The 19,464-nt window shown below is 45.1% G+C and overlaps 1 long non-coding RNA gene across 1 annotated transcript in view; it reads left to right on the forward strand.

The window, feature by feature from the left end:
* LOC135386085 (uncharacterized) overlaps nt 1–3,661 on the forward strand; it is a 354,177-nt gene extending 350,516 nt beyond the window's left edge. The window contains exons 3-4 of the long non-coding RNA XR_010420591.1: nt 2,020–2,109; nt 3,399–3,661. This is a non-coding gene — a long non-coding RNA (uncharacterized LOC135386085). The remainder of the gene's footprint in view (nt 1–2,019; nt 2,110–3,398) is intronic.
* Nucleotides 3,662–19,464: the final 15,803 nt, after the last annotated feature.

Consider the following 19,464-nt stretch of genomic DNA (forward strand, 5'->3'; position numbering starts at 1 on the left):
AAAGTTGACTGAAAGTTATGCGTTTTCTGGAGCACAAGGGCAAGGCAAAGGGTTCAAAGCAGAAGGGCCTTTTCCAACACGGCGCAAAAGGGCGTGCATGATCCAGCCGTGAAACGATACACAGGGTGTTTCTTTTATTGTTTGTTACAGATTTTTAATTAAAAAAAAAGCTATCAGGGCCGCATAGATGCCGTTGTGGATGTAAGTTATACGGCCGTGGATACATTCTCTCGAAGGGGGTATGTAACTACAATATAACTAATTACCTAAAATGCATTAATTAATTCGTTAATTAGGGGCCTTTCGGGCAAAAGTGAGACAGCAGAATGGGAGATGACCCTCGTTGAAAGACCCTCTATTTTCCTGAAACGAGCACCCGTCGCCGAATTTCGCTATGCGAGTAAGTCGAAACCAAAACTAAATTATGAAAGTCTACAATAACCGCGTAGTGAATTCACTTTGTAAACTTCAGGGTTGAGATCAACACGCATCAAGCACGTTCCACGCTGTGCAGCTTTTTTCTGTACCCCTCTGTACCCTTAGAAATCAAGAATGAAAACAAAAAAGCCTCTACAGTTCTTTTAATTACATTTATTCTTGATAGTTTATTTTTAGAGGCTTTATGTTGAGTTTGAGTTTGATTATAGAAAAAAAAAAGGGAAGATATTAATATTCGTCAAGGAAGGTAAGGTAGGTTCGTAATGGATGGTATTGAGAGGCTTTATGTGTTCGCTGTTTGCTTGGTAGAGAAGATGTGTTTAGTTTGCCCCATTTTAATAATAACCATTAAAAAACGAATAGGTAATTGGAGTCGATTTACGCGTAAAGTGTGTCAGCCTGTTTCTGGGGAAATCTCCGACACACGCGCTACTGGAAGCAATGTTTACCTCCCCTGGAGTCCGATTCGTTTAATTTGCTGTTGTGCTTTTTGTAAGGGACGCACATTTTATGTGTTTTATCACATTATCTAGTCTTATAGTAGCATTCTGTGGTCGACATTACAGAATATTGCTGCAGAAAGCGGCATAGTTCAGAGAAAGTCTAATGTATGGTCCGCAAGAAATATATAAATCATTATCGACCTTCCCCTCCATTGATGGGATCTAATTCAACTTCCCCAACCTTAGAACGGTAAGAGGTAACCGAAGCCCAGTAGCGTCCTACGGCACTAATGCTCTAAACTCAGCCGTCCGGCACGCGATAGCTTGCGTGTAATGGTCTTTATGGCTCCACTAGATGCGCGCTTTCCCATACAGCGTGTCCGACTCTGGCCTGCGCTTCATAGATCTTCATCATTTCCGTGCAGGGTGTTATCCGAAACGTCCCCTGGTGCCTTTTACGCGTCCCCCCACGTGCATGTAAGCCTGTCAGACTCTGCGACTTGTGCGAGGAAATCTGCTTCATTTTTCTTCCCTCCGATGACCACCTCTATTTATGTAGCTCTTTCGAATTGTGGCTCATATGAAAGCTTATTGATCTTTCGTCGCCGGACGCGTTGTGGAGATGAGTTCTTCGAACAACGCGAATGTTTCTGTCACTTCTTTTTTTCGCTTGACCAACCAGGCGCTAACGTCTTAACGGCCTGGAGAAATTGAACAGCGATGGACACACGATGCAGCGGGAGTACAACTTGCAATAAAAAAAAATGATCGGAAAGTGCGTGATTGCAAACCGCCGTCATCTCCCTTTCGTCGTCAATGCGTCTGGCACGGAGACCGACCGAGCTGCATTGACCTCAGGAACACGAGGTCCGGACACTACGACACAGACACCGTGTAGCAACTGGAATAAAAACTGAGAGAATAGCGGTAGGTAAACATTCAAAATAGGAGACGAGAATCTTGAGCTTCTGGACAAAAATGGGACGGTGCTTTTACAGTATTACGAGCTACACTACAATTTATAATATCTTGCCCATAAGTACAATGGACGTGATACTTTATTATGATATACGCTAAGCGCTATAAAATTATTTGGCCTCACAGTGTTCCTGATACATTATTAATATATTTTCCTCAGGTACTCCACGTGGTCATCCCCAATTTTGTCGAGGCTTTGCAGGCGGTCGCAGACAACGTCGTCGCTACGTGAGACCTGCTATTACCTATGGTAAGTGCACATGAAATATCGTACCGGTCTTCTTAACCTTCCCTATGAACGTTTCTCCTTAGCGGCGCTGTACGTAGCTGTCTCTTCTAAAATACGATTATGTCATAAAATTATCACAGAAAGTACCTGTACATTACGAAGCTTATTTATCACGAAATGTCACCAAGAACATAGACTGTGATATTAAAGGACATTTTCAAACGTGTGCGTACTCCGCGACATTATGACGCATCAAGCTTCACAGTATGGCAACTACGGATGTCAATGGCAGGACAGACATAGGGGTGGTAACATGTGACGTGACAAGCCATCATGTTCTGCTGTCTTCTTTTGTTCTGCTTTATTCTGCTGCTTTATTCTCTGTCTGCTTTTGTTCTGCTTTTGTTGTCTTATGTCACATATATGGGCATAAGCCGCTTTCATAACGCTGACAGAAATCACCGCAATTGGACATAGTACACAGACGGAGGTCCTCAGGTTCGGATCCGCCAAAGCTGTGAAGCAGTGTCGTGTTCGCCACATTAATGTTGACGATAATTCGTAAACTTTGAAGAACGCTTCCTACCAAATGGGTATCCCCGCTACACTTTTGACGCAGGACGGGCTGCTCATTGCGATACATGTGCAGCTGCTCTATGTGTACCAGCTATACCATAACTGCCATTTTTATGCGAAATACCGAGCCAGTGAGGTCATACGCCAGAGTGTGGCAAGGAATGTTGCATAATTATCATTGGTTACACATAGTTTCTGTTTCTCAGGGCTCTGAGCTCCCTCCGAGCTTATAGTCGCCTCCTGGCAAGTCATCTGAAGGCATCTAAAGACGAGTGTTTTTTAAGCATGACATGCCTTCTTTACTCTCAGAACTACACAAAATACTATTGGCTATTGCTCTCGGACACTATCAGCGGGAATAGACCATTGACACGTATTAACTGCAGAAATTAAAGATAACAGGATATACGGGACATCTCATTTCGAACTGCGTTGATGGAGACATCAACACGCGCGAACGTCCGAAATCATCCACCGTGCCACATTCTCTCGGCACTAAACGAGACCATAAAAAACCCCTAGAGCGTCGTAATTTCGGTTTCTCACTTTTTCTAAAAAAAAGGTACACACAGGAAGCGAAGCGAGTAATAAACCGATTGCCAGGTAACACACATTGTGCTTCAGCAGGTGTGGAAAATAACGACGTGTCAGACAAAGAATTCCAACTTGAGCTCCACCGCCATGCATGGCTGGATTCAAATGACGGCTTCTCCTCCCTCTTCATTCCTTTTCAGCGCAAGCAGAAGCGTGGCGGTTTCTACCTAACCAGGGAACATCTTTTTCGTAAGAGCGACAACCCCGACAACTTCGACAGCGGAAATTCACGCCTTCGACATACAAAAGAGTTCATTCTTTCAGCACCGCACAAAAAGTATTATTCTTGAGAACAGTGTCGAACTTGTCATCTACGGCGCCCTGCCCATGAGTGCAGGAAAAACGTGTGACTGGGTTCGCGAGCACTTATGCATTATGAAATAAAATCATCGATGGCCCGCGGCACAGACAAAAGGTTTCACACTTACTCCATTGCAAGCACCTGTTCCGCGTGTCCGTGCGGCTTTTTCCTTCCTTTTCTTTTTCGTTTGCCCCTTCCCCCTTTTTTTTCGGAATAGCAAGCCGGCTCTTTGCCTGGCTAACCTTTCCTTTCTTTTTTTCTTAATAAACATATCCCCCCCCCCGTGCGGCACCTTACTGACTTTAGATCAAGATGTACGCTTAGCCGCGGTGCGTAAAAAAATATGAAGCTCTTCGAGCTCCCTCTTCGTGCCATGAGACCTGTATTATTCGGTAATGCAAGTACCACAAACGCAGTGTACGTTGTGGTCGTGGTGCTTGAACTACGGATTTAGTCAATTAGGTAGGTAGACAAAAAAGCAAAAGTAGAAGCAAAAAAAGAAAAAGAAAGGAAAGGAAAACGGAAAGGGGGGGAACGAATGAATCCCGAACGTTTAACACCCAGCTCCGGAGTTATTTGACACACATTGGAGACACGGGAAGCTGAAATCACGTTGGCTATAATTGCTAGGGCTAAATACTGAAACTTAAAGGGACCATGAAATGATTTTCGTGAATTCCGAGTATTCTGCCGGAAATGATTCCCATGATCCCTCACTATCATACACACATCGATTTTTAACCGTATTCAGTGCACCGGGGGCGCAGTGCACCACACAAAAATAGCAGGGCGGGTCCGCCGGATACACCCCTCTGAAGCGGGCCTACGTCATCAACGTCCAGTCCTCTCAGCTAATTCTGGAAGACCGGGAGCACATACACCGCGGGACCACGTGGGTGCATGGTTTCGGTTTGGACACCAACGACGTCGTATATCTGCCGTCAGAATCAGTAGAAATATGGCAAAACGCAAATTGTCAGCGATGGAGGAAGAGATTATGCGACGCGCAGAGCGTCTAGGAATCCTCCAGTACGCAGCAGCTCCCAAAAGGCCACTAACTGATGGCGAATTCGGGTGGTCATTTCGGAGCAACATTTTTTGCCAGATCTCGAGCAGTCATGTTCGCTTGGTCAAAATGAAGCAAATCTCGCATGTTCGCGTGGCGCTTTCCGAGCGCTCGGAATTTGCTAGCTAGCACTTTTTTTGCCCGGTCCCAAAACGATCGAGCAGCAGATTGCTCAACTGTATCCGGTGTCGTCACATCCGCTCTGCAACGGTGGCGAGTGCCCTGATTGGCCTGCATGTTGAAATCACGTGGTTTAGCAGACGACAGAACTCGAAGACTTGCGACCTAAAACCGCTAGATTCCTAGCAATCATGTTCGGGTGGCAACGGTTACGTGATCCAGCTCGGTCGCCGACCTAGCAATTTCCGAGCGCTCGGCCGTTTTGCTACGGAATGACCACCCGAATTCGCTATGAGACATTTTCTGACGAAGAAGAAGCTCAGAGAGGAAAGCGTTCTCCGGTAACCATACTGGCATTCGACGGCTGTCAACGATTAGATACGATGTTAGCTCCAGGTCAAACTAAGACATACTTTATGGCGAAGTTTACAAGCTTGCTTGCCAATTTCGGAATTTGCTCGCAAAGGGCAATCCGCGAATCGGCAACATCCTCTGTGTATGATGTAACGGCCAGTTCGCTACGCAGGCGGGTCGTAGCAGCCGCCATTCACGGCGGTGGTTAACATAGAAATATTTTCGTTATTTGAACGATTTTCAACTTCATATTTCACGGGGTGAATGCTTTAGTACAGAAGAACAAATTAAAAATGATCGTAGGCTTGTCAAATATCCTTTCATGGTCCCTTTAATCGCTGTCCGCGCGATGATTTCAGGTCCATTGCCTAGTTCATGGTTATGCTGATACAAGGGCGTTCTAACGATGTTGCTGTACAGGAAAGCTAGTCTGTCTTCTATCTTTTATTATTGGTTAAGCGCCTTCTAACGATTTTCTGGAAAGGTCGTTGATAAAGTGTGTAAAAGGGCAGAGTACTATTAGTACACAACCTAGAAAACCTCTCTAATAATAAACGAATTAATAAAAGGTTGAATACGAATGTATTGATGTAAGTAGAATGCGATATGAATCTACATACAGGAAGAAAGGCGCTTCCGGCGATGATTCACGGTCATTTTGTGAGTAAGATACCCAGTGTGCGTCGCATTATGTATGCTCAAGTGTTCCCGCCGGTGGCTCAACCATGAAGAAGAAAACTGGTCTGACACCACGCAGCACGTGTTTAATATTGATGCGTTGTGTTGTCAGTAGGCTTGTTGCCTAGCTCTTTCGCCGACATCACAGTTCTTTTTTTATTTTCTTTGTATTAAACATATCCCCCCTCTATCACCGAGTATATCGCTCTAGGTTATATAGATTTGCGCGCATGCTGCCATATTTATAGGACCGCCAGCAATGGACTGTATTTGGACAGGGAAGCCGAACGGATGCAAATGTAGATGTAGAAGTGGAGAAGGTGTCTAAGCGTTGACTAAATAGAAGGACTCAACTTGTGCATGGAAGGATGCTATATCAAACACATATATCGGTACCGCAATATTGATCTATGGGCCATATTGATTGATGGATTGGTAAATGAATGGTAGATGGTAGATGGATTGAAAAGCTGTCACACATTGATATAATCCCGAGAACAAGAACTGTAACTTGCCATACCAACTTAACGAGCAATTGTTTGACCGCGTACAAATGGCCTCCAGGTAATACGGGAAAATTTGAATGTCGAGTAACATGTTCTATTTTCTTCCGCTAAGCTTAATTCTGGAACAGCCATTTAAGCTAACTGCTTTTGCAGACATATATAGGATCGTTCTATAATATTTGTCAAACAGTGCATTAAAATATATTTTGGAAGAAGTATGCGATAATGATAATAGAAGTAGAAGAGTTAGGTAACCGTGAGCATAGTCTCGCATTTCTTTTACACGTATCGGATTATCGTAAGGTGACGACAGAAAACACGTTATAGGATATATGAGAAACACGTTGGCTTCAGGCGCTACTACGGTGTGTCATGAACGGCAGCACCATGTGATACGAGGAATACTAATTACTATTTCGGATTTGCAGATTCTGTGATCGAGGGCCATTTGGCAAGGTTTCCAAAATGATTTCCGCGTAAACGCACTTCACGTAAACCGTGCAGCTCCCGTGGCGTAGTGGTTAAGGTGATCGTTTTCCACGCCGAGACTGGGAGGTGACACGTGTTCGAATCCTCTCATCGGCTGTGCTGTCTGAGGTTTTCCCTGGGTTTCCCGAAGACTTTCCGGACGAATGTCGGCACATTTCCCCTTGAAGTCGGCCCAGGACCCATACTAATTCCCCTGTCCCCCTCTTCCTCCTGCTGTCCTCTCTCCATCTGTCCACGTCTGTACGCCGATCATAGCCACAGTTGCTTCGCGGCGCTAACACCGAATTAAAAAAAAAGCTTCCCGTAGAAGGTCTAAGTCGTCATCGACTTTGTTTCTCTTGCGGGGTATACCGCTCATTCTGACCGCTCTCAGCGCTCTGATTGGCTGGTGATGATGCCGAGTCGGAATCCCCAAACTCGCTCCCAAAAACTCGCTTCTCAAACAACTTTTCCTTTGAATGCATTGAAGTGTCCGAATAAGTTTGATTCCGCCGCATGAATTTGTTCCAGGACCGGAGTTTCCATATTGTAGTGTTCCCAATTCGAACATGAATCCTCACTGAGCTCATCATTCAGTATTTCGTACGCTATCTGCATTCCCGCTCCAGGGCACAGCAACTTCTTTTCAGAACAGTGTGAGTTTCGATAATATAAAAGCATTCCCAGCACCAATAGAAAGTATTAAGTTGACGGCATCTTGCTGCACACGAGGCGTCTTGGACGTGATTGTGCTTTGGCAGGATATACGCTTTCGGATGCTTCCATTGTTACCAGTGTGTTCGGCTTGTCTTCAATCTGACTTGATAACAGAGAGCAGCCGAACTTCGGAAGTGCAGCCAAAATTACATGACGGCACTTACTGAAGACGAGTTGAGATGCATTTCTCAATAGAGACATTGCGCAAAGGATGACCTAACAAATATCGAATTCGAAGTTCGTGACGAGACGCTCTCAATCATGTTATTTCTAGTCGATGCCATAATATGAATTTGTACGCTGGACTCCGCGAAGCTACGTATTTACAGAACTAGCTTGACAACAGCGGCAGTTTTTCGTCTTCGTTGTGTCGGGCTCCATTATTGACGAAAATTTGTTGGAACGATGTTAATGCGCTTCTTTTGTTCTCAAATTAAGTTAATGTATTTACGGAGTGAAGGCGGATGGCCTCGATTGTATATGTATTCTTCCAGTACCTGATTTGATTTGATTTTAAGAAAAAATAAGATGGATATTTTTGGCTTCACTAGTGCAAGGCCCGCAAATCCAGATCACTTGCACCAGCTACTTTGATGGAAAACTCCTGGAATGGTGATGCCAATGAAGAGGATGATGATAGCGATGATGATGATTAGTGGTGGTAGTGATTCCGACAGAAAACAATTGCAAACACACACTGGGTTGTCACAGAACATACAAACAGTCAACACGCAAACATTCGAATAGCAGAACCCACAAAACACTCATAGGCTCTCAAAGCTTGTTGTCTGCGTCAATGTCCCGGAAAAATTTCAATACGGCGGAGAACGACCGGTGTCTGACACTGCGATGCCAGGGCCCAAGTACTTTTGAAACACTGAGCGGCCGTCCACTGCTGCCAGCTCAGACTGTAGAATGCGACGATCTTCGGTGTGCCGCACGCAGGACATCCAAATGTGCTCGACATCCTCCACAACACCGCACATTGAGCAGTTTTGGGAGGCTGCTTTTTCGATCATATGTACAAAGCGACGACTGTAGGGGACATTCAGACGGAACTGGTGGATTAGGGTCTCCATGGACCGAGGAAGCGAGGCTGGGACCGCGAACGAAAAGTCCATGTCTATACTAATCAGTGGCGGCCTTCCAGAAACAGTGTTACACGTTTCTGCTTAGTCTCTTCGTTAAAGTTGACAACATTGAGCGGGTTTCCAAGGTAGTAAAATACACCTTAAGAATACGAAAGGGCTGATGCACTCGAGAAGCCGCTGCATCCGCCGCGTCATTGCCAGGTATGTAAGAATGGCCAGGGATACACTGAAGTATGATGTCGTGGCCCTGATGTTATACACGCGTTGTAAAGTGTTAATGGCGTCGTGCACGATTGAAGCAAGACCTGCTGCTCCGCCCGGCTCTTGTAATGCTCGCAATCCGGGCTGTGAATCACTGTAGACAATCCATGATTTAGGGTCTTTATGTGCCTCTATAAATTGCGTCGCCATGAGACCACATAGTGCTCTCCATGAGACCCCATAGTCAGCCCATAGAGCTCTGCTGTCGTGGACGACGTGCGATGAGACAATCGTGCGCAACCCACAATGCCGAGTTCAGGGACGACATATGCACACGTGGATCCTGACTCATTTGTAGACGCATCTGTGAAACTTCACACTTGGTCCTTCTAACGACACATTACCTGAAGAGCAATCCAGCACCTAATGCACCTGTGCTGACAGACATTCCAATGACATACCGTATCAACGTGCCAATTTTTAAAATAAATTTCGACTCCATTGACGTAATTTATCCTCCCCGTCGCCGACAACAACAACAACAACATAGATGAATAGATGATGATGATGTGGGATGTTTCCCTGCGTTGAGTGCAGGACCCTACCCCGTTCCAAAAAGGTCGCCGACAAACTCTCTCAAACAATGGATACTTGTGCGAGTCGGTGACACATAATTGAATTACAGAAGAGTGCATACAGAAGTGCAGCCTCCTGCGTGTCTGTCTCCTGTGTGCGCTCCTTTCTCCTGTTGTCTCCTGTCTGTTGTTCAGAAACTCCTTCTATATTACGCTCCAACAATTAACGATGATGATGACTATTGTTTTAAGGGGGTAAGAATTCCGGACTTTGATTGTGAGTGTTACATAAAAGAATGATGGGCGTCAATTCGTGGTCATTGCTCTTTGTATTTCTACCTTACGTGCGGCGTGTCCTGTTATCATAATGCACATGCTGTCTATACGAAATATGGTACACATTTTTTTTATCTTCGCTTTTGTTTTTCTATAATGAAACTCGAGCTTTTTTTTTTTTGTCGGTTACTTCACACGGTAGTAGTGTTGGGACCCGGAATATTCATAATCCTGATATGCCGGAAATCCCGGCTGTTTTCTACGTCCCTAAATCCGGGGATTTGTTTCCAAAAAAACCTGAATTGGAGTCCTTTATTGGCAAAGAATACTCGGAGAACAAGTTAGCATGTGAAAACGTGACACTTCACTGCCCTGTGCGGGGCCTTTCCGTGTGTGCTGTGTCTGTTTGTGTTTTCGTATCTATAATTTATTGTTTTAGGGCACCTTGCCGGCATTCTGGCAGGCAGACCGCTTCCTTCTTTCTTTCTTTTTTCTTTTTGTTTTGTTTCAACGTCATGTCACCTCACGTCACGCACGTTACAGTAACGCTTTCACGACGGCTATGACGCTCAAGCTATATGACGGGTATTGCTATGCGTGTCTGTGTTAACATCGCGATTACTGGCACTGCTGTCACGAATGTAACGCGCCTTAGCACCACGAATAGGAAGCGAACAACCTTCATAACGCGGCGAATTCTCACGAGACACCCTCGGGGTCAATTAAACGCGTGGTATATCGATGCGCCATGTGAGTCAGTTCCTTCGCGATGACGATGTGAGTTGTGCGACGAATTCAACCACTCCCTATTATTTATTCTTTTCGCCAATATCAACATCAACATCGATTCCCCGCGGCGAATATGATGGATATGTTATTCATCTAACTTTTCTTTCTGCGCCTTACGGTTTTCGCGGTGATGGACATCGTTTTTTTAGCATAGTAGTTTAGAGCAGTATTTAGCCAAAACAATACCGTGTATTTAGGTATGTCCAGAAGAACACGTTTGTAGATAAACGTAGAAGAAGGTGACTATGGTGCACCGCGTTGAATAATCATCTTTGTAGTTCGATATAAACCTGGTGGTAATCATAAACCCTGTTCACAAACGCCGGATAGCGAGATTTCCCGTCAAGCAGGGTCACGTAGAGTCGTCTGTGACACAAGGCTGACCATTAACATCAAGTTTAGGGAACGCTAATCAGTCCAAGTGTTAAAGGAGCATGGAAAGCACTTGGAACATGTATCTTTTCACTGCGTCATATGAGCATGCATACTATACCTTCGGGAACCGCCACGCAAAATCTTTCATTTGGGAAGTGGGAATTTACACAGAAAATTGCTTTGCAAGGGAGCGCACAGCGACAACGACATCGCCCTGCGACTCCTCGTGACGTCAGGTGGCAGAGCGGTTTTTATTGGCCACCGAGAATAAACTTCAAGGACTAGTCGAGACGTGTAACGGGCGGCGCAGAAAAAAGAAAGAACGAAGGAAAGAAAAGAAACAGAAAAGAAGGTAAAAACAAGGCGATCGCCTCAATTGGCAAGACACATGACGTTGCCGACTGGCAGTCGAGGGGAGCAGCTTTTCTGACCCGCGAGATTGAAAGCTCTTTCGCGCTTCAGGATCACGCGCTACACTCGCAGTTTTTGTGGGAATATGTGTCACAGGGCTTGTCATCCTAATATCTAGTTCTCGCGACATATTTGTTCTCGAGTGCTTTCATGCTCCTTCAACTGGCGTTTGCCAGGCAGCCGTCTTCGCAGTATCGTGCATAAACTCCTGCAACATCTGGTGCGTCGATGTCCACCAAAAGCGACACCACCTCTTGCAGCTTTCGAACAGCACGTACTTTGGGAAGTACCGCCATCTGTTGCTGATATCCTGACTCCAAACCGCAACGAGAAAGACGGGCTTCTTCAGAACGCTTCTTACGGAAGCACCGAAAGTAAAGCTTCTGCGGTTCTTCTGCTATCTCACGCCCTGCTGCTTACATAACAAGATGCCGAAGGGCTCAACGCTCAGAAAAGGTCATTATCATGTTCAATACATATAATTAGAAGAGCTGGCCGAAAGAAAAGTGGGAAAGAAGGAAAAAGAGAGCACCCATCTACGAAACGCAGTTAGGACAAATTATAGCTTCCACGCTTCTCACAGAACAGGTTTTGGCTTCGACACCTGCACTGCTTCTGTCCGTCAGCTGCGTAATTATGTCTGTCTGGTAATCTCGTTTGTCGATCGGACCCGGTTATGTCGGCAGCTGCACGCACTGTGGGGATTCGTTTAAAAGCCTCACTGTATACGCATCGCCACAAGGTGGCCAAAACGTTACGACTTCCTCACGCAATGTGATGTTGCTCTGCAGAACAACAGGTACTGAGGTAGATACTATGACCACAATGCAAGTCTGTGGACAAGGCTGCCATTACTCGGACCTGGCCATGGATAGCCAATGCCTACACTTCGTACCACAAGCAAGAGTGACATTACAGGTCTTTGGTCACCAAATGTTAGGTTTCGAAAGGCATTGCTCGCGCGGATATTATTTCGCGTAAGTTTGTTCTGTTACTTGATATCTATTGCAGTGTCATCAAGTCGAAGCCATGAAAGGGGAGAAATACTCTGCAGTGAACAACAACAACAGATAAATTAATGATGATGAATGGGAAAATTCACCACATGAGGTGTGGCCCACTACTCCCGAGGCACAATGGACAGGATGAGATGTGTCCTGATGATGAGATGATGAACGACGCTGAATAGAGGTCGGTAGTAAGTGGAGTCAGTGAGACAACATCAACAGAACGCTAGGCAAAAACACAACATACACACAGCACACAGGTACACAGGCACATCGTAGGGTAGAGAGGAGACCGGTATCCTGGAGAAAAATCTGGAAGTACTCAAGAGCTTGGCGATGGTCGATCTGGTTAGACCAAGGGCCGAGGATGGTTGCCAATGTGAATGGTGCTGCCGCGATCGATTGCAGGCGGTGAAACGCGCTGCATTCGTATATGAAAGTAATCTTGCACGGATATTGTGCTGGTATGTTTGTCTTGTTGAAAGCCACACACACACAAACAAACAAGAATATTGAACAGCACAGGAAACATGTACGTACATATATCACACGTCCTGATACAGCCACATTGAAAGATAGTAATGACACTGTATTTGGACAGCGTAGGATGTCGTCTATTCTCAGTGTCGTGTATTCAAGTGTCTATTGGTGGGGTAAAAAAGTGACCTCTACTTGGCAAATTTCCGACTTCAGTTCGCAAAAAATTACATAATTAAACTTACATTACACGACCTTCACCTCAGAAGGTGGCAGAAACCTAGTAAGAACAAATATCGTTGACCGCATGATTCTAGGTGGTATAGTTTTTTATTATAATTCAATGACACGTTTTCTGGGACACCCTGTAGATTGAAAGATAGAATAAATGGAAAAGTAAAAAGAACCGTTTCCATCACATAGAAAACATAATGGAATGAGAGCGATACAGAGAGCAAAAAAATAAACAAAATGCAACATGAATATCAACGTCATTTACTCCGTTAAAGGAAACTTGACACTACACCATTTTGCGACTCTTTCACACTGTGCCAGTGCAGAAGATCACGGAAGGACCTCTAGTCGTTCAAAGCATAGATAATGTCGTCCATTATGTGTGTCAAGAATCAAGCAAAAATCCGTCTCCCGCATCCCACCAAACTCGTCCCGCCAAATATTATCATTAAGGCGTTGCTATGTACCACTGTGGCGCCACTGTGCGAGGTGCGAGGGGCGCCGTCCGCACTAGGTGACGCGACGAAAGAGGTGAGGCGACGCACCAGTACCCTCGCTTGCTCTCTTTTTCCGCGGCGCAGTAAACAACATGAGGTGCCCTCTGCGAACACGTGATTTTTTTTTTTTTTTTTTGCAAGTGGTACAATATAGCGTGTGTCGCTGGTATGGTACGGGATCCTTTATTGGTGATGGTGTTGGTGGCGGCGGGGAAGCGGTGACGCAAAGAGCTCCTGCACCGGGTGAAGAGTACGCGAGTGACGCCGTTGATGTACTAAAATGCAATTACAGATCATTAAGTAATTTCATGAAGGGATTCTGGGTCATGTCCTAATGTAATTAGTTTGGCACATGCGAGGAGAGTGTGCGAATAAGGTCTCCAGTGTTTCCGATATTGGTCGAAATAACTTTGAAGGACACTGAGGCACCGTTTTCTAATTGAGGAACACTCGCTGAGCATTTCTCCTGAGATTCGACGTATTACGGATATTTACTAATTTCGATCGCATGCATGGCAGAAGTTACACACTGATGTTTCCCGCCGAAAACCTTCCTGGGTAAAAGCTTTTATGGGTGCAATGCGTAGCGAAGCCCCTAAATTTGTAAACGTCTTAATTTGAGTCTTGCTTTTGTACAAACCGCATTGCCGCTACCTACATCATCACGTACGGTCAACTCGCTAGAATCCGGGGAATCCAGAAACATAATTTCTTCCTTGCCCTCAGTCGCGAGGAAGAAGTGCTGCTCCTTTTTCTCCCTCGCATTTGGGGGCAAAGGAGAAAGAGTGTTTCTAAAAGCGACAAAAACGTCCTCCAAATCTGTCCTATTTTCGAGTGCCATTTCATTGGCCCTACATTGTCTCGATCCTGTCTCCGAGAACTGCAACAGCGTCAACGCACCAAAAGGAACAGATGTTGTGATTGTGTTGAACCTCCGTCTTTCATTATTAAGTTACGAATAATAACAGGTCGTGATTCATTGGCAAAACTACTAAGAACAGCTCCCACGAGGTTGGTAGTGCGGCAATGAGGTGAATCCCCCCCTAACCGAAAATATGTAGCCATTTATTATAATTGAATTAAAAAAAGCATATTTTTAATTGATAAAATTGTGTTCATTGTTAACGCGGATACCGTATGTGTTCAGCGTAATCGCCATAGCTATTTATGTGAAGTTCATTGCAACACAATTTTACACGCACGAATTGTTCACGTGAATGGCCATGAGAAATGAGCAAACAATTGATTATCTACATTATTTTAGAAAATAATAGTCTGCAATGCACATGATGAATACACAGCTAGAAGGAGAGGCACTGCCTCATTTCTGATGTTTTTTTTTACCTCAACCTGTTCTACCCGTTTCATGTTCGTTTTTATTTCATTTCATTTTTAAGGCTCCTGTCGCCACTTCACCTCCCTGCTCTGTTGTAACGAAGGTTTAGAAAAGCGGCAATTTTGAAACATACTTTTCTAATTTCCATCGTTCTTCACGTTATTTCTCCTTTTCGTTTATTTTCTATAACCACAGCCACAAGCATTGAGCAACCGCGCGCAGCCCTCGCACGCGGTGCCTGTGTGCATTTGCACAGCGAGGTGATTTCCGCCTCTGGATAACGGCATTCTCGTGTTCCTCGGCTAATTAGTTGCGCCAGCTTTGCTGCGGTAACGCCAGAGTCAAAATGTCGAAGAACAACAGCGGGCACAGCTCCTCTCTCATAGCAAACACCGACTAAAATAAAAAGACAGCTTCGAGGGAGGTCTCCAAGGTGACCGGTGCGACATGGCTAAGGGAGCGATACCATAGAGGCCTCTATCGCCCACAAGGGGAAAAACAAAAACCCCGCATCGCTGCTGCTATGGCCACTCACCTTTATGGGGAGGGGATGGTCATTCGCCCCTAGAAATAATGTCACTGCGATTTATTGTTCTCACATTCTGGCGAAGGGAAGCGATACGTGCTCAGGAATAAAAACTGCTTTTTATGGGGAGAACATTTTATTCAACTCGAGGCTGAAAGAAATGAGAAGGATATGACCATGGGAGAGAGCCCCGTTAGACACCTGCGTGATCGCTATGTACGATACCACCAGATGTTTTACAGCAGTCAAGTGTATACCTATTTGAGGCACTATTTAATTGAGCGCGTAAGGATTTTTACGAGTTCTCGCAGTCTCCCAATATAGCTACGTGTTTTATGTTACTTGTACGTACTTGTATATGTGTTCTGTGTCCTGCGATCGCATGTGCCATTCTGATCATCCTCATGCATTGTGTAGCACATTACACACTAAACATCGCCGTAGAGACCACAATATGTTGTACACTGCTACAAAGCGAAGAAAAACACTGTAAATGGATTTCCTGTTGTTAGATTGTCCCCCACTGCATTGCCTCTAGCTGTAGCTAACATAACGGTGGCGTCGGTGAAGCCACGTGTGCACGATAAAAAATAAAACCTAAATATAGTGGGAGGTTCACACGTTAGTGTCAGAACGTTCGCCGATGCCAGTGCGCAAGAAACCATCTTTTGTGCTCACGTGCGGAAGCCGCAGCGGGAAAGCATGGTGAAAATTCTCCTCTCCTGCACAGTGCGGCCCTAAGGATGCACCTCCAGGTTGACCAACGTGTTTTGGGAATAAACCTGTTTGGCAGAGGCGGACGAACCACCATAATCTAATCGCTTGTGAGAGGTCGAGGTATGGTTAGTGTGTGACACATACATTAATCGGCATCGGAGTGTGAAAGGCACTGGTGCAGATCTACTCCGTGGTGTGAAGTGGGAGCTTCGTGGTAGACGTAGACGGTAGACGTTCGTGGTATGTTCGTAGCACGTGAAGGTTGTGCCATTTCATTATCACGATGAGTGCGTGCTAAGAATTTGAGTCAACACCTTGTGCTACGGGTCTTCAATGAGGGGCGTTTCTCTATTTTTTAATTCTTGCCAGTCGTAGTGAGCACAGATTATGTGCTCTTTGATCCCGCTGTGTAGACCGCAGAGTTGTGGAATGGGAGCTCCCATTCCGTTCGAATTTAATTCCGAGGAATGGAGATGTTCCATTCCTTTCAACTCCAAAGAATCGAGAGTTATTGTCAGTTCCCACTCCTAGAATGGTTTTCCAACCCTATTCTAATCCTTGAATACCGTGAAGAAAAGGAGGTTTTTGAAAGGATTTTAACGGATAAACAAAACAGATAGTAAACGATTTCGAACTATATAACAAAGTAAAAAAAAGCATTTCGAAGTAAAAACAAGAGTCTGGACAACAAAAGTCACTGCAATCAAACGAGCGCCAGACATCTTTATGTAACCTTTCCTGCGTTAAAAGGGACTGTTGAGGTGCACATTTCTCGAAGTCGACGAAGAAGTGGCTCTTCAGTGAAGCCCCAGAGAAAATTTGACAGCTTCCTTCCTCAATGAAGCCTTCCGTCTAGTGCAAGGAAGTCATTTCTGTGCAGCCTTTTTCACGCCTTGACAGGATCTCGGTGACGAGCACAAAAAACGGCGCCCATGAGTCAACTTCATGAAAGCATTGCTCTTCCCATCCTTTTTCTTTCAGTAGCTTTATTACCTGAAAAAATACTTCACAGAGGGTTGCTCAATTGCAGCATGTTCGCTGAACTGGGTACTGTGTTACTTAGTCAAAGAAAAGCCCTGGCCGTTCTTTAACATTGAGTGTGACAGACCATTCGAGTGAATCAAGTGGAAATCTTACAGGATTCGTAATTCGCTGTTTCGAATTCATTGAAAGTGTAGATCGATAGGAGACATAAAAGGGAATAAAAATGAAAAAAACTGGCAACTCTAGTATCTGCGAACGACACTGAGAAAGGGCAGGAAAATAGATATGCAAAAAGAATTCACATTAACGCGGGACAATCTCTTGGCCATGACACGCGCGCTACTGGTGACCGCACTGTAGTCGTGTTCAATATAAGAACGGCACTGCGGGTACCTCATTTTCCTACCTGTAATTAACCACCAGCAGCCAACATAGTGTTTGAAACGTTTTATACTCAATTTCTTCGGGTCATATTTACTTTTGGCAATGGACAAAGGGCAATATTGTTAATGTATGTCTGTGTGTGTGAAATACTTATGTAAAAGGGAAGAGAACTCACGTGTTCAAGTGAACCTGAACTATCACCAAGTTGAAAACCGAGACAAAATGGAGGAGATAATTGCAAGATAATGTAGCATGAGCAAAGCTAGCCAAAACTGAAAAAGTCGACATGTAGAGGTACAAGATTATTAAAGATTCGGACTATGAAAAGCGCACTAAAGGTCTCACTTGGATGAATGCGTCAGACCTTTGAAGGACTGACCACGTTGCTGCACGAAATTGTAGTGGTGACAAATAGTATAGGCCCCTAACCTGTGTGCGTTCTGATCCAAATGAAGCGCCACCAATTACGCCTTCCCACTTCTTAACCGGTAGCAGATCAGTCAAGCTCGCAGCAACCCCAGAGGAGAACAGGGTTGGAACGACGACGCTGCGCAGGCTCAGCAAAGGGCGGCTGCAAGCTATCGCGATGTTTTGGCGGCGATGGAAGAGAAAGTACCTCCTCCAGTTGCGCTCAGCCTACGAAAGTTCCCGTGGTGACCCAACTGCATTAAAGTTGGGTTATGTAGTCATCGTGAGAGATGACTCAACACCACAGCTCCTCTGAAAAACGGCAATCTTAAACGCCAGCCACCCAGGTCGAGACGGCGTCGCAAGAGCATTTACGCTAAGACTGCCCACAAATGGCAGCAGCTCTACCTACTGGAAGCTAGCGTGGATCCTGCCCCCGGGGAGTACGTTAAAGATTGAGAACGAAGAGGAGAACGGGGGCCGCGGGTCCCGCGCTTTGGTTATTTCGCTTGTATGCTTGGCGACGGTTCAGGATCTTCCAGCAAAATCAGTTGCTGGTCATCGGGTCTGGTCTCCCTTTCTCTACAAAGATCATTCATGAGTCAAAGCGTCCTTTGACCATGTAATGAACATTCACCAGGACGTTCCAAGGGAATGCATGTTTTGAATAATCTTTTTTCAAGCTGGACCGTCAAGCTTTCTGTTACTGCAAACAAAACATAGAGAAAGATGGTGCTACTACTGTAGAGACAGGAAGTACTACTAGACGAATCCGTATGTATGTAACGGTATCCTTTGTTTTGTGGTCCGTCCATATCTCCTAGTGTATTGTGGTGTATGTGTTTCTTCCTGTTCTAAAGACGTGCCGACGTCTGAATGTCCTATCACGTTATGAGTTTCTAAAACATGAAAGCATATGTTGGGATCCCAGTCTGGTTGATACGTGAATATTTTCCTTTGTTCAACATGCACTGTTTTGGTTGTCCGTCATCTAGACTTTCGACGGTGCACCCGTCGTGTGGATGAGCGGACACAACCTTGTATACCATATGCTTGTATTTAGGACCCAAGGGTAAAGGAGAGTTGGATTCAATCTAGTCTAAGTCTCCTGCGGAAAAGCGAGATTGCTGACGACCAAAGTCATAACGTTTGTTTTGAGATGACAGAGCATTTTGTAGGTTATGTAATGCTTGTTCACGTATTTTGTGAAGCATTTTCAAGGACAGTAGTGTCGAGATACCCGCCAGTACTGTACCAGTTTCAGGTTTCACGGCACGAGGTTCAAACCTAAAGGGGAGAAAGTGACGTGAAAACTGTGTGGAACCCTATCTGCAGAGCTCACAAAGGATGATATGTCTGAAATGTGTTGGTCACATTAAGAAGGATTCTTGAAACGGTATTTTTTAATGACTGTCTTGATGGTAGCGACGGACCTTTCGACAAGATCATTTGCCTGGTGGAAATATGGACAGGATGTTTTGTGCTCTATCCATGAAGCGATCAAAAATCTCTCCAAATTATGACTCATGAAACCGAAACCCTGGTCACAAATGACAGTCAGAGGAATGGAAAACGTGGTATTTATCCTCTCATTGATAATTGTATGATGTGCGGTGATGCCAGCCACTGCATAATGATGACAATGATGATAGTTCGGAAACTCACCTTTGACGCTCACAATGGTCTGAAGTGCGAGATAGTCCGGCCT

This window comes from Ornithodoros turicata, chromosome 2 (assembly GCF_037126465.1).
Source record: "Ornithodoros turicata isolate Travis chromosome 2, ASM3712646v1, whole genome shotgun sequence".
Taxonomy (NCBI): Eukaryota; Metazoa; Arthropoda; class Arachnida; order Ixodida; family Argasidae; genus Ornithodoros; species Ornithodoros turicata.